Genomic DNA, 16524 nt, shown 5'->3' with positions numbered 1-16524 from the left:
TTGGTCTCCACTAAGACTGGGCTAACATCCATGATAACTGGCATGTCATCATCCTCATCTTTTACATATGTCTCCATAACTCTAAGGCTTTCTGGAACCTTCCTTTTCCCTAGCCTCATCTGAGTTGCCTCATAGTGTGTCTCTCTCTCAGACTGAGGTGGGATCCGAGTGGAGCCTAGATCATCAGAAGGGGGCTTGAAGAAGAAGATAATGCTCCGCTAACCCTCCTTTTTCTAGCTGGAGATCTTGAAGACAATGGATCTTCTGGAGCAGATCGATCTATTTCCTCAGCATGAAGATCAATCTCTTGAACTGCTCTTACTTCGGGAGGAACTACTATTGGCGGTTGTGGCTGTTGTTGTTGTCCACTTAATTGAGGTTCCTGCAAAGATTGGGTAATACTCTGCGATAGAGATAAGTCAATGTCAACATCAATGTTCATCGTGTTGCCTTGATTAGGCTTGTTGCCTCTGTGACAATCATGGGCTTGGACCTAGATTGGGCTGGGCCCACTGATTTGGGGGTGCTGCTCCCAGCTTGCTCCCCAGAAGCCGGTATGGCAGGCACAGTTTTTTGTTTTCCAAAAAACATCTGGGGTGACATACCAGTGGTGGTGATAAGCTTCTTCTTCTTCTCACTGGCCACTTCCTTGGTAAAAGTTTTAGCACCTTTCTTTGGGGCCATCTTGAAGCTGTCAGTTAGCAGTGGCATTTAGCTTCACGAGTTGAAGAGATGTCTGATGTGTGGGTGCCTCAAAATGTCAGGCCGTGCACAGGACTTCTTTCAGGCAGTACTGTGGGTGATGTGTTGTTTCTTGTTGTCTTGTCGTGCTCCTAAAAGAAAAGAAGCAAGAAGGACATCAGTGAAACGTGCCATTGTGGCTGTTCAATTAGTAGTACAAACAAAAACAACATTATTTAGTGTGGTCACTGCGGTTCCTCCCTTAACTAACAATACAGTGTATATATATTTGTAAAACAGAAAACCACACCAACACAAACTTTCATGGTGACTGACTGGCGACTCAGGAAGAATAACAGAGAGCAGAAATAACAACAACATACAGATGAAACTGTTTGTTTAAGTGCACCATGTGACATCACTCATGTGTGATGTGGCACTCAGGAAGGAGCAGCTGACAAATGACAATGGAGGAATAATTCCCAGACAATGAATGCTGTTGTGCACCTATAGTTGCCATTGGGTTGATGGCAGCTGTAGTGAAAAATGGTATGAGCAAAAAAACTTTTTTTTAAATTATACAAAAAAGTTACATAAAATTGAAACAATAGCAAATATAATTTACCAATTAATTTAAAAAATAGAAAAAGAAAATTTTTAAATTAAACGTAAGTGAAGTTATCCTTAAAGATATAATAATAAGTTATTATTGAACTGCTATCTCATTGCTCAACTATTCATGCAACCTATGTCAAAGGGCCGATTTTAGTTGGATGCACAAAATGGCTGCCAGCCAGTGACACGTTGTGATCAAGAAAAACACTGAGCTGGAAGGCATTCATTGAGAACAAAGAAAAGACATGCAGGCCTATAGGGAAAGCAAAGCACACTGGCTACCTTGTGCGTACACAAAATGCCTGCCAGCCACATGGTCACAACAAGAGGCTGAAGGCCTAGAACAAAGAACGCAAGCAGGCCTAGGCCTATAGCAAAGCCCATTGGCTGCCTACACAAAATGTCAGTGAGCGACATGGACAGTCACAACAAGAAGCTGGAGGCCAGCAACAAAGAACGCAGGCAGGCCTACAGGGAAAGCACACTAGCTGGCCACCCAACATGGCCGCCAGCCACTATGTCACAACAAGAGGTGAGAGCCTAGAACAAACAAGTAACAAGCTTTCCCTGCGATAGGGGATGCCCACTTGGGCACAACTGGGCCCCGTGAGGGGTTGTAGATGCTGTATTCTTGGTATGAACAACAATTCTCCTGTTGATGTTTACTTATTCATATTTTAATATTCTTCATATGAATTCTTTCTATAAATGGTTTTTCCCAAAATCTTACTTTCGAGTTCTTAGTTCATACTCCTCATGCTCCAATGCGTTTCGTGTAGAACACCCTTCATTAGGGAACAAAACTCTGTAAAAATTCATGTAAATGAGAATTAATGAGGGGACTCAGTATGACTCAAGCACGGGTTAGTGTTATGGGTTAGCGTGGTTTAAACTCTATCATTGCTAGCTACTGGTTGTGTTCTAACAAAATGTAAAAATCATGTGGAAGTGGAGTTAATTCGCGGTTTAAACAGTGTCATTGCAAACTGCCAGTTGCGTTCAAACAAAAACGTGAAAATCATGTGGGAGTGAAGTTAATTCACGGCTACATGCTGCTTAAGATCAGACCACATTTGTATGGGCAAAAGAGACCCATGTTGCATGCTGTCAATATGAGGTGACACGGGTCTTAACAAAAAGTGAGCGTTTCCGGTGCTATCTTCTTAATGCTCATCGATATGCGGGTACTTGAATTAAAAAACGACTATACAGTGTCCCATGTAACAAGTCTAAGCGTGCCGTAGGTGGACTAAACATCCAGTAGGAGAACCCCAGTGAAACCAATAACTTACGGGAGTATTCGCGCATAGCGTGCTCCATTGGTTTGAAGGTGATACGTTCCTCGTGTTGGTTAGCTAAGTGTAGCGTGCAGGTTGTAGGCATTGGTGAGAGACGAAGTTACTATCTATACGGCGGCTGTCGCCATCTTGGAACGGGGTATCAATGTTTATCAACTACTTTCTGAGTGGTGTACTCTATGTGACGCCCTACTGTCATGCCACAAATAAGTGCGCCATACTGGATTCAGTCGAGAATCGACCGTTGGTACATACAAATTCTATTGCGGCAATGCTAACGTAGATCTGCCAGAGACTTCTATAGGTAACAAGTGTATTCCATTCTCTCATTCATTCCAAATCGTTTCATGTCGTTTAATCCAAAAGTTTTCTCTTTGTAAGAGGTATTTTGTTGTTTTCTCGCCCCTCCTCTTAAGTAATGACTTCCAAAATTAAAAATTTGAGTTGACTGATACTGTGCTTATTTTCAAGAAAATGACTGGCTACTGTGGATTTCGTTTTTTTTTTTGCATATGTTGGATTTGTGTTCATTGAGTCTTGTTTTTATCTTACGCTCAGTCTTGCCAACATATGCTTGGCCACAAAGGCCTTTTAGTAAATAGACAACATTCATGGTGTTGCATGTCGCTGTCACTCGTAATTTGATTCTATTGCCTTTCTGCGGGTGTGTAATAGTGTGTCCTTTGATGGCAATATTGCAATTATTACAATTGCGGCATGGTACCGTGCCCTTGTGTGCGGTTCGCTCCTTTTCTATATGATGTTTAAGTATTTCTCCTAAATTGTTACTTCTTTGATACGCAAACATCTGTAATTCATTGAATAGGTTGTTAAACCCATGTTCTTGTGCTAAAATAGACCAGTGATGTTTTATGATCCGTCGAAAAGCGTTGTTCATTGTAGAATACCTAGAAACTACAACCATGCATGTGTTTTCTTTCCGGTCTGATTAGTGAGTAGTTCACTCCGGGTTTTCTGAACGCTGCAAAGTTTGGCTTGTTCCAATACTTTCTTCGGTTACCCTTGATTAGCGAACCTTTGTTCCATTTCATTTATCCGTTCGGTGAATACGTTAGGTTGTTACACTATTCCTTTTGCCCTCAGCATTTGGGAATATTGAAGGTGTTGTTTTAAACTATTTGTTGGAAACAATGATTGTGCAAAGGGTTTTTGCTATCTGTGGGTTTTTTGTAGATATCTGTTTCAAATACAGTGTCTGTTCTTCTGATTTCTACGTCTAGAAATATAATTCGTTGCCCTTGTATTTCTGATGTAAACTAGATTCTTTCATCAACCTGATTGAGATTTTGAAGTGCCTCTGTGAGCTCTGTTTTTGGTCCACTCCATAATAGGAAAATGTTGTCAATGTCTGTGAGAATAAGTTTACTGTGTATATCCAGGGATATTTGGTGAGGATGTGTTCTTCTTCGAATCTCTCCATGAACAAATTTCCATACGCCGGGACAGCTGATTTGCCCATAGAAGCTTCTGAATGTTGAAGAAACCACTGGTTCTTCCATTTAAAGTAACTTTGGAATAGGGTACAATACAATAGTTCCTTCAGAAAAATGTACATGTCCGGGTTTATATTGGTTTGTAACAATGTGTGTTCAATTGCATCGATACCTGATTGGTGCGGTATTGAAGTATATAAGGTTTTTACATCCATGGTGCATAAAAGGATGGGTTCATCTTTCCCTATTGTGACTTGTTGTAATTTATTTTAAAAATCCTTTGTGTCTTTTCACTTAAGTTTTCATTTTCATCACACTATTGGCCAAAAGGGTGGAGTTTGAATATCCTAATGTATTTTAGGGACCATGTATATGATGGGGCCATTCGGATTTTCTTGTATCAAAAATGTTTCGGTTTTATCATTGATAGTGCCATTCTCATATCCTTTATCGATGATTGATTTAATCAGATTTGCAAATGTTTCTGTCGGATTAGTTTCCAATTTTATGTAGATTGTTTAATCTGAAACATGTTTATCGACTCCACTTTCATAATGCGTGGTATTCAGGACCACAATGGCTCCTCCTTTGTCTGCCTTTGTCTGCCTTCTGGCATATGATCTTTGGAATATTGGCGATTTTCTTAAGAACAACCACTTCCACATGATTTTTACGTTTGTTTAAACACAACCGGAAGCTAGCAATGACAGTGTTTAAACCACGCTAACCCAGAACACTAACCCGTGATTGAGTAATACGAAGTCCCCTCACGTATTAAGTCTCATTTACATTAATTTACAGAGTTTTGTTCCCTGATGAAGAGTGTTCTACCTGAAATGCATTGGAGCATGAGGAGTATGAACTAAGAACTCGAAAGTAATATTTTGTAAAAAAACATTTATGCAAAGAATTCATATGAAGAATGTTAGACCTGACATCATTGGCTCGAGTCTCTCCTCCATTTTTTCTGTTTGCCTGTACTGTGTTACGATGTTTTGCTGGTATATGCTTTGGGCGCCGTGTCACTGCTGATCAGTGCCATAGCGCAAGTGCTCCCTATGTTAAAATGATGTATCTATTGTATCCATGTTTGGCTTATTTGGTTTACTGTCAGTCCCTCGTCTAGTGCACCAGGAGTGCCGGGGCTTGTAAATACAAATGCCGCTCGTGGGCTTGCAGCACGTGTTGTGCCACCCACAGGAGCGGCCTTGTAAAAGAATGTCTACGGGTCGGTCATTGCGAGACCCACGTGCAGTCCTGCACTGTCACGTCGGCTGCGCAGGTATACCTACCTGCCAGCCCCTCCAACCTTCCCTTAGCTTCATGTTAGTCACCCCTATGGTAGGCCCGTGGGCAGGGTGCATTGTAAGTGTAAGGTAGGACAAGCCTGACCAAGTTGGCATGTCCTGATAGTGAAGTGCCGCCATCTTAGGGCTTCACTATTGCGAGGTAGCCTGCTCTCCGTTGGATAGAATGGGCCGCCGGGATTATTAACGCTATAATCCTAGCTGGCTCGGGGAGCATGGTGCAATGTCGAGTTTGGTATCCCTGAACTCGGGGTTTAATTACGCATCCGTTGGTGTGGATGGTTTTTGGACTCTGGGTTCGAAAATAGCACTTTTAGAAAGTGTCTATTTTCTTGTCTAACCATATCTGGTCTCTGCTGGTCTTGCGTGTGTGTGACAGGAGCTGGGTGGCTCCAAGAGGTCTGGATGAGTCAGTGTGGGATGAGTGGGACATTACGTTGAGAGTAGGGGGAGAGTAGTTGTTGATAGCCTGCCTTGCCTGATACAATGCTGGCTCCACCTCCTGCCGAGCGACGGATGGCTCTGTACCTGCCATGGACGATCCTGGCCCCACCTCCTGCCAGGAGGGCGATAGCTCTGCTCCTGCCAGTGTCAATGCTGGCTCCACCTCCTGCGGGGCGTCTGAGGACCCGGCCCGGCTCAATGAATAGGCCAGGTGCTACTGCCTAGCTCCACCCACCACAGACCCAGGATGTTGGGAAACCCCCGGCATAGACAAAGGGATCAAAGACGAAAAGGGGTATAAGAGGAGGACCCCTGAACTAGGAAATCAGATCACTTCTGACAAGGAACCCTGTAACCAAGGACAAGAAGCCTGCTGATCTAAAGGACTGCTTACCCCTTCTGCCAGTGTGCTGTTGTTGGGGGAATCCTGCAGTGCTTCTTTATTTTTGCCAAGGAACCAGGAGAGAGGAACTGTGTGTGTACTCTCACGCTTGCTAAGAAAATCTCCAAGGACTGGAAGAGTGCCAGTCTCCTGCCGAAGTCACAGGGCTAAAGGACTTCACCTGCTACAAAGTGCTATCCGCTGGAAGTTTGAGTCCAGCACCTCTGAAAAGAACAGCATCACGACGACCGGACGCTGGGCCCAACCGACGCCAGCAGCAACGCCAGTGAGTAGGAGTACGGCTCTAACTCCAGAGGACCTCGTGTCTGCCCCGCTGCTGATCGCATCAACCGTGTGCCCTTCGACGCCGTGAGCGCTGCTCACTCTGTGCAACTGCATCATCGACAACGCCTGCTGAGGCCTGATCGACACCGAAGACGCGACGCCGGATTGCTCGACGCCGCTGATCATCGTGTGCTTCATTTTCCTAAGGTACTGTGTTGTTGGGGGTCCGTGTGACTCCAGGCCCGACGCAGCGCTCCTCGCGGTCGACGCCGAACCTGTGGATTACCTTTGCCCCAGCGTTGTGTAGCTCCCGTGTGAGTTACTCTGTTGCTAAGAACTGTGTTTCCAAGAAGAAGAATTGCTTGATACTAAAGACTTTTGTGCTAAAGAAGAAACTACCTTTGAACTATCCTTTTTCCTTCCCGAACGTATTTATTCCGATTGTGTACAGTTTTGCCGTTATTTTGGTCTTGTGCTAAGCCTTATATAAAAATACTTATTTTTATAATACTACTGTGTCGTGTCCATTTGTAGTGTATTCACTGTATTACAGTATGTGGTCATAATTGCTTAACACACAGCCTCTGAGATAAGCCTGTTCTGCTCTGCCAAGCTACCAAGGGGGTGAGCAGGGGTTATCGAAGGGTGTGATCCCCTTGCCCTGACTAGAAAAGGAGTGTCCCTATTTGTCAGAAGTGTATACCTCTGCCAACTAGAGACAGCCGGTTCTAACATTGGATGCAGCGGTGAGGATTTGGACCTTGCATTTATGACCCATGTACAGTGATTAGTGTGCGCTACGTAGTGAAAGCAGACCATAACGCAGTCACAATCTGATTCGGAAGGATCCTATTTTTGTTCTCCGCTTTCCTGAAACTTGATTTTCTGAACACTGCCAGTTTAACCATGAGTGACAACGGAGTCACTGCCCCTGCTATCGTTGTTGTTGAAGAGTTCGAGAGGAGTAAGCTAAAAAGATACAAGAAAGATGAGCTGAAACACTTTTGCAACCAGTTTGAAGTTCCTACCACCGGCCTCTCGAGAAAGGATGATTTTTATAAAGCATTACAGGCCTGGTGGGAATCCAGAAATCCCTCTGATGTGGTGGTGGTACCCACAGAGGAAGGGGATGAGGAGGTGCCAGTGAATGGACCTGTGCCCTCTCCCGGAAGCAGTGTTTCCTCCAAAGGTCTTTCCCCTGAAGAAAGAGAAGAAAGGGCGAAAGAGCGAGCTTACAACATGGAGATGGCAAGGCTAAAGATAAATGGGCAGTTGGAGTTAGAAAATGCAAGAGGTAGAAGGGAAGCTGATTTAGAGATCAAAAAGTTGGAGTTTGAACGAGAGAAGTTAGCTTTGGAGCGTGAAGCCAGGTTGAGGGAACTGGATATCCAAGCTAAAAAGTTAGAGTTGAATCCCTCTGGTGGCAGCATTCCATCCGAGCCTGCAGAAAGTAAGTTTTACTTCCCGAAAGATGTGATCAAAGATTACAATAAGAATGAAGATATTGGTCAATGGTTTAAAGCGTATGAGTTAGCATTGTTGGCCCACCAGGTCCCTGAGAAGAATTGGGGAGCGGGGTTGTGGGGTCGCTTTGTGAATGAGGGAAGAGATACCCTGTTAGACATGCCTGTTGCGGATAGGATGTCGTATGCTCATATGAAAGATGCTTTAATGTTGCGATATGGTTTAACCCCCGAGCAGTACAGACAAGCTTTTAGAGAATGTAAGAAGTTGCCTGGTACGACGTGGGTTGAATATGTGTCTTATTTTTGCAGAGCCATGGATGGTTGGGTAAAGGGCAGCAAAGTGGAAAGTTATGAAGCTCTCTATGATTTGTTTGCGTGGGAGCACTTGTCTAATAACTGTTTTCCAGAGCTGCGCCAGCACCTGATTGATAGCAAGATATCTAACCCTAGAAAACTTGCTGAGGAGGCGGACCGCTGGGTCAGTACCAGGGTCCACAAGGGTCCAGTGGGAGACTCAGCCAAAGGTGGGCAGGGTCCCCAGCAGAAGAGTGGGGGGGACAAGGGTAAACAGAAGGAGTCTCAGAAAGGGCCCCAAAGTAATCCCCAAGGGAACCAAGGGAAGGGTTCCCAGCCTCCCCCTGAGAAGAAGTCAGGGGCCCCGACGGGTAAACCTGTTCATAGGGGCCCCCTAACCTGCTACGGTTGTGGGCAGGTGGGACACCGGTTTTATGACCCCCAGTGTCCCAAGAAGGATTCGAATGCACCGCCGCGTGCACCCCCTCGTCAGTTGGCAAGTGTAGCCTTGGGAGGGGAGGAGATGGTTGTCCATGGTGGGAGGGGTCCCGCAGAAATGTCCCTGGTCTCGCTAGGAGACATGCAAATGGTCCCTCCACCCCCTCTGCCTAGTAACACTAGTAAATATAGGCAGTGGGTGACCATTAATGGCCATAGAGTGGAAGCTCTCAGAGACACCGGAGCGAGTGTGACAGCTGTCAAGTGTCACTTGGTGTCCAGAGAGCAGGTGGTTCCCCACGCATTCTACCCCGTGATAGCTGCCGATAACTCCCAGAAAGAGTGTGAGGTGGCTCAGGTTTCCTTTGAATGGGGGGGAGTTTCAGGTACTCTTCAAGTTGCTGTAAGGCCCGCCATGCCTGTCGACTGTCTCCTGGGCAATGATTTGGAAGACTCCCCTTGGGCTAAGGTGGAGAGAGCGGCGCACTTGAAAATGTTGGGTGTGCCAGAGTGGGTGTGTGCAACCACTCGATCCATGACAGCGAGTAAGGGTGTTGATGGGGTCCCGGAGCCTGAAAGTACGGCCCAGGACCCAGCTGTGAAGAGAAGAGGCAGGAGGCGCGGGAAACCGGCCCCCGTTGTTCCCGTGGTCCAGAAGGAGGTAGACCCTGAGGGGGATGCCCTGGAGCCCACCGGGGAACAAATTGCCGAACTGGGAGATCTGCCCGAGCTGACCCACTGGCAGCAGGATGGTGGTCCCTCCAGGGAGGAATTCTGTGCGGAACAGAAAGAGTGCCCTTCTCTTGTGGGCATGAGGCAGCAGGCCTCAGCCCAATCCTCAGGTGATCAGTCAGGGTCACATTTTGTGTACTGGGAGAACGACCTCCTGTATAGCGAGCCTAAGGCTGCTGAGCCTGGGTCAGCCCGTGTGCTGGTGGTACCCCAGCGCTTCAGAGCCTTCCTACTGGGTTTGGCTCATGACGTACCGTTAGCTGGACATCTGGGGCAGGACAAGACCTATGACAGGCTTGTCACCCATTTTTATTGGCCTCAGATGCGTAGGGATGTAGACATCCATTGCAAGACTTGTCGCACTTGCCAGGCAAGTGGGAAAAGCGGAAGGAAGCAGAAGGCTCCCCTCCAACCTTTTCCGGTGGTCAGCACCCCCTTTGACCGGGTGGGTATTGACATTGTTGGGCCCCTGGACCCCAAGACAGCCCTGGGCAACAGGTTCATCCTGGTCTTGGTGGACCATGCCACAAGGTACCCGGAAGCCATCCCTCTCAGGACAGTGACGGCCCCCGTGGTGGGACGGGCACTGATGGGTGTTTTCTCCCGGATGGGGTTCCCCAGAGAGGTGGTGTCCGACCGTGGCACCAACTTCATTTCGAACTATATGAAGTCTCTGTGGAAGGAGTGTGGGGTAACCTACAAGTTCACCACTCCCTACCACCCTCAAGGAAACGGGCTGGTTGAGAGATTCAACCGGACCCTGAAAGGCATGATTATGGGTCTTGAAGAACCAATGAGGCGGAAATGGGACGTCCTCTTGCCATGCCTATTGTTTGCTTACCGTGAGGTGCCGCAGAAGGCTCTAGGGTTCAGTCCCTTTGAGCTCTTATACGGTCACCCGGTAAGAGGACCTTTGAGTCTGGTCAAGGAAGGCTGGGAGCAATCTCCCAGGAAACCTCCCCAGGATGTATACAGCTACATGCTGGCCTTTCGGAACCAGACTCGGCGCTTCAGAGAACTTGCTCAGGCAAATCTGGAGGCCAGCCAGGAGGAGATGAAGCGATGGTACGACCGGAATGCCACTCTGGTAGAGCTTCAGCCTGGTCAGGAAGTGTGGGTCATGTCCCCTGTGGAACCTTGTGCGCTCAAGGACAGGTGGACTGGACCGTTTAAGGTTGTGGAGAAGAAGAGCGATGTCACCTACTTGGTGGACTCGAAATCTCCCAGGAACCCCTTGCGGGTCCTGCATGTCAACCGTTTGAAGCCCCACTTAGAAAGGTCCGAAGTGGGCATGCTCTTAGCGACAGATGATGGAACGGAGGAGGAGAGTGAGCCTCTTCCTGACCTCCTGTATGCTAAGGAGCAAGATGGGTCAGTGGATGGTGTGGTCCTCTCTGACACACTGACCCTTGAGCAGAAACAGGATTGTCGCCAACTGTTGGGACAATTCCCGGATCTGTTTTCCTTGGTTCCGGGTGTCACGCATTGGTGTGTCCATGACGTTGACACCGGAGACAGCCCTCCTGTGAAGCACAAGGCTTACAGGGTGACTGACAAGGTCCGAGCGTACATTAAGGAGGAGGTCTCCAAAATGTTCGCATTGGGGGTGATTGAGTCCTCTAGCAGTCCTTGGGCCAGCCCAGTGGTCTTGGTCCCGAAGGCTGCAGCGCCTGGTGCTTCACCAGAACTCCGGTTCTGCGTGGATTACCGAGGACTCAATTCGGTCACGAAGACTGACGCGCACCCCATCCCCAGAGCTGATGAGCTCATCGATCGGTTGGGGGCTGCCCGGTACCTCAGTACGTTTGACTTAACGTCTGGGTACTGGCAGATCGCCTTGACTGATGGGGCAAAAGAGAGGTCAGCATTCTCCACACCAGATGGGCTATACCAGTTCCGGGTGATGCCCTTTGGGATGAAGAATGCCCCCGCCACCTTCCAGAGGTTGGTCAACCAGGTCTTGGCTGGACTGGAGGAATTCAGCGCCGCCTACCTGGACGACATCGCAGTGTTCAGCGCCAGCTGGCAGGAACACTTGCGCCACCTCCAGGAAGTGTTGTTGGCCCTGCGCGGAGCAGGCCTCACAATCAAGGCCAGTAAGTGCCAGATTGGGCAGGGTTCGGTGGTGTACTTGGGGCACCAAGTAGGGAGCGGCAAGGTTGCCCCCCTGCAACCCAAGATTGATACCATCCTGGCTTGGGCACCGCCCAAAACCCAAACACAGGTGAGAGCCTTCTTAGGACTCACAGGTTATTACAGGAGGTTTGTCAAGGATTACGGTAACATTGTGCACCCCTTGACTTCGCTGACTTCCAGGAAGCAGCCACGAAACGTGATCTGGACTGATGCCTGTCAAACGGCCTTTGACACCCTGAAAACTGCAATGTGCACAGCACCTATACTCCAAGCACCCGACTTTTCGAAAGAATTCATTGTTCAGACGGACGCTTCAGAGCATGGCGTGGGGGCTGTTCTAGCTCAGGTGAATGAAGAGGGCCGAGACTTGCCTGTAGCCTTCATCAGTAGGAGGTTACTTCCCAGGGAAACGAGGTGGAGTGCGATAGAGAGAGAAGCATTTGCTGTGGTCTGGGCGCTGAAGAAGCTAAGACCCTACCTGTTTGGGACTCACTTCCGGGTTCAGACAGACCACAGGCCCCTCAGATGGTTAATGCAAATGAGGGGTGAGAATCCAAAACTGTTGAGGTGGTCCATTGCTCTACAGGGGATGGACTTTACGGTGGAACACCGCCCTGGTACAGATCACGCCAATGCTGATGGTCTGTCCAGATTTTTCCGCCTTAGTGATGAGGACTCCCTAGGTTAAGGGTAGTTCTCCCCACATTTCAGCTGGAGGGGACACGTGTTAGACCTGACATCATTGGCTCGAGTCTCTCCTCCATTTTTTCTGTTTGCCTCTACTGTGTTACGCTGTTTTGCTGGTATATGCTTTGGGCGCCGTGTCACTGCTGATCAGTGCCATAGCGCAAGTGCTCCCTATGTTAAAATGATGTATCTATTGTATCCATGTTTGGCTTATTTGGTTTACTGTCAGTCCCTCGTCTAGTGCACCAGGAGTGCCGGGGCTTGTAAATACAAATGCCGCTCGTGGGCTTGCAGCACGTGTTGTGCCACCCACAGGAGCGGCCTTGTAAAAGAATGTCTACGGGTCGGTCATTGCGAGACCCACGTGCAGTCCTGCACTGTCACGTCGGCTGCGCAGGTATACCTACCTGCCAGCCCCTCCAACCTTCCCTTAGCTTCATGTTAGTCACCCCTATGGTAGGCCCGTGGGCAGGGTGCATTGTAAGTGTAAGGTAGGACAAGCCTGACCAAGTTGGCATGTCCTGATAGTGAAGTGCCGCCATCTTAGGGCTTCACTATTGCGAGGTAGCCTGCTCTCCGTTGGATAGAATGGGCCGCCGGGATTATTAACGCTATAATCCTAGCTGGCTCGGGGAGCATGGTGCAATGTCGAGTTTGGTATCCCTGAACTCGGGGTTTAATTACGCATCCGTTGGTGTGGATGGTTTTTGGACTCTGGGTTCGAAAATAGCACTTTTAGAAAGTGTCTATTTTCTTGTCTAACCATATCTGGTCTCTGCTGGTCTTGCGTGTGTGTGACAGGAGCTGGGTGGCTCCAAGAGGTCTGGATGAGTCAGTGTGGGATGAGTGGGACATTACGTTGAGAGTAGGGGGAGAGTAGTTGTTGATAGCCTGCCTTGCCTGATACAATGCTGGCTCCACCTCCTGCCGAGCGACGGATGGCTCTGTACCTGCCATGGACGATCCTGGCCCCACCTCCTGCCAGGAGGGCGATAGCTCTGCTCCTGCCAGTGTCAATGCTGGCTCCACCTCCTGCGGGGCGTCTGAGGACCCGGCCCGGCTCAATGAATAGGCCAGGTGCTACTGCCTAGCTCCACCCACCACAGACCCAGGATGTTGGGAAACCCCCGGCATAGACAAAGGGATCAAAGACGAAAAGGGGTATAAGAGGAGGACCCCTGAACTAGGAAATCAGATCACTTCTGACAAGGAACCCTGTAACCAAGGACAAGAAGCCTGCTGATCTAAAGGACTGCTTACCCCTTCTGCCAGTGTGCTGTTGTTGGGGGAATCCTGCAGTGCTTCTTTATTTTTGCCAAGGAACCAGGAGAGAGGAACTGTGTGTGTACTCTCACGCTTGCTAAGAAAATCTCCAAGGACTGGAAGAGTGCCAGTCTCCTGCCGAAGTCACAGGGCTAAAGGACTTCACCTGCTACAAAGTGCTATCCGCTGGAAGTTTGAGTCCAGCACCTCTGAAAAGAACAGCATCACGACGACCGGACGCTGGGCCCAACCGACGCCAGCAGCAACGCCAGTGAGTAGGAGTACGGCTCTAACTCCAGAGGACCTCGTGTCTGCCCCGCTGCTGATCGCATCAACCGTGTGCCCTTCGACGCCGTGAGCGCTGCTCACTCTGTGCAACTGCATCATCGACAACGCCTGCTGAGGCCTGATCGACACCGAAGACGCGACGCCGGATTGCTCGACGCCGCTGATCATCGTGTGCTTCATTTTCCTAAGGTACTGTGTTGTTGGGGGTCCGTGTGACTCCAGGCCCGACGCAGCGCTCCTCGCGGTCGACGCCGAACCTGTGGATTACCTTTGCCCCAGCGTTGTGTAGCTCCCGTGTGAGTTACTCTGTTGCTAAGAACTGTGTTTCCAAGAAGAAGAATTGCTTGATACTAAAGACTTTTGTGCTAAAGAAGAAACTACCTTTGAACTATCCTTTTTCCTTCCCGAACGTATTTATTCCGATTGTGTACAGTTTTGCCGTTATTTTGGTCTTGTGCTAAGCCTTATATAAAAATACTTATTTTTATAATACTACTGTGTCGTGTCCATTTGTAGTGTATTCACTGTATTACTGTATGTGGTCATAATTGCTTAACACACAGCCTCTGAGATAAGCCTGTTCTGCTCTGCCAAGCTACCAAGGGGGTGAGCAGGGGTTATCGAAGGGTGTGATCCCCTTGCCCTGACTAGAAAAGGAGTGTCCCTATTTGTCAGAAGTGTATACCTCTGCCAACTAGAGACAGCCGGTTCTAACAAAGAATAATAAATTATGAATAAGTAAACATCCAGCAGAGAATTGTTGTTTGTACCAAGAATACAGCATCTACAACCCCTCACGGGGCCCAGTTGTGCCCAAGGGAACATCCCCTATCGCAGGGAGCATTTTTTACTGATACTTAAGTGTACAAGACCGGAGTACACACCCAAGGAGCACATTGAACTGTTTAAACTCATCCTAAACACAGGTAGTGCGCTAACTAATTCAATTACCTAGAACAATGAAGGCATGCAGACCTATGGGTAAAGCACATTGGCTGCCTACACAAAATGACTGCAAACCACATGGTCACAACTAGAAGCTGGAGGTCTAGAACAAAGAACACATGCAGGACGATGGCAAAATCACACTTGCTGCCTACACAAAATCGCCACCAGTCACATGGTCACAACAAGAAGCTAGAGCCTAGAACTATGAATGAATGCAGGCCTATGGCAAAAACACACTGGCTGGATACACAAAATGTCCGCCAGCCACATAGTCTCAACGAGAAGCTGGAGGCCTGGAACAAAGAACGCATGCAGGCCTATAGAAAACGCACACTGGCAGCCTACACAAAATGGCCACCATCCACATGGTCACAACAATAAGCTAGAGCCTGGAACAATGAATGAATGCAGGCCTATGGCAAAAGTACACTGGCTGCCTACACAAGATGGCTGCTAACCACATGGTCACTCACAGGTCACAACAACAAGAGGCAGGAAGCCTGTAAAACAAGCAGCAAATGCAGGCCTAGGGACCGTCCACTGACTATACAAAATGGCCCCTGGCCAGTGACCACATGGCATGTGGAACAAAGGCAAATGGCGGCCTATGGCAAACAAACAAATACACACACTGGCGAGATAAAGAAAGCTTGATAAGACAGAGAAAACATAATAATTCAGCAATGCAAATACATGAAAATTATTGGGCTAAAAAAATGTTTACAACAACACACATCCTTCAAAGGCATTACCCTTACCCCACCTAGTCCGATTTTGTGTTTTCCCGAAAAAAATAATATATGTTGTATTGCAGTTCAAATCCATCCATGGCCTAAATACTGTAAACACCACAGAAACAGTTGCTTCATGCACCAATGACTAGCACTGTGCCTGCTACCTGGAAGGCCAATTGTCAGACTAGGCCACATAGTGAATTCAATCAATATTGCAAATGTATTAAAACATGGAGAAAATGTAGTAAACTGTGAAACATTATTCCTTTACAAAAGAAGAAAAATAAAATGCAAAGCATTCAGTGATCACTTGTTACACGCACAACTGAGACGCATAACATCAGCGTGACTAACGTGCTGGAAAAGGAGACAATGACAGCAGAGCCACCGTGCAAACTCACCAGGGTGGTTTCGCTGTTTCCTCAACTGCGCGAAGCATGAAGTGCAGGTGAAGAGTTGAATGCATGGAAATGAAGACTTCAATTCCCATGATTCCACCGTTCACCTCGATTATGGGAAGAGGAACTTCTTCCTGGGTCAGAGTTTTAACCACAAAGTATTTTATGGCCCCTGACGTCAAGGTGGGCAGATTATTCAAGCTACGCAGTTCGTGGAGGTGCTGCAGAAGTTCATTAAGATCCTTCCTCAGTACCGTAAGGGTGCTGGCACCAATTTCCAATTCGCTTGTGTGTTTGCCGTCCTGAATAATGGTTGGAATCTCACTCAGTGTTCTCTTGCACTGTGTGGGTGTCTGGAGTGCGGTTCTGGTACCTGCATGGTGATAGCCACTATCTACGCGGGCGCTTGGAGACATTCGATGTACAAGGAGTCTTTGCCTGTTCTTGGAGTAATTGGATCACGCGCTATTGCGCGGTTACCCGTTACTTGGTTGTCTGAATATTTGCCTCGCTTGAGGGGAAAGGATTTCCTCATCTAGTTCTGGTATTTCACTTTCAGTGGAACATTGGTTATTACCTTGGTGTTCTTAAAGTAAATAGTTCTGAGACATTTCTGTGATTATGCATTTTGCAGGCCACATTTACTTGGCAATTCAAATCTATTCTCAGGGTTA

The sequence above is a fragment of the Lissotriton vulgaris genome, chromosome 6 (genome assembly GCF_964263255.1).
Source record: "Lissotriton vulgaris chromosome 6, aLisVul1.2, whole genome shotgun sequence".
In the NCBI taxonomy this organism is placed as follows: Eukaryota; Metazoa; Chordata; class Amphibia; order Caudata; family Salamandridae; genus Lissotriton; species Lissotriton vulgaris.
The sequence above is the reverse complement of the archived record's forward strand: the minus strand, read 5'-3'. Positions refer to the sequence as shown.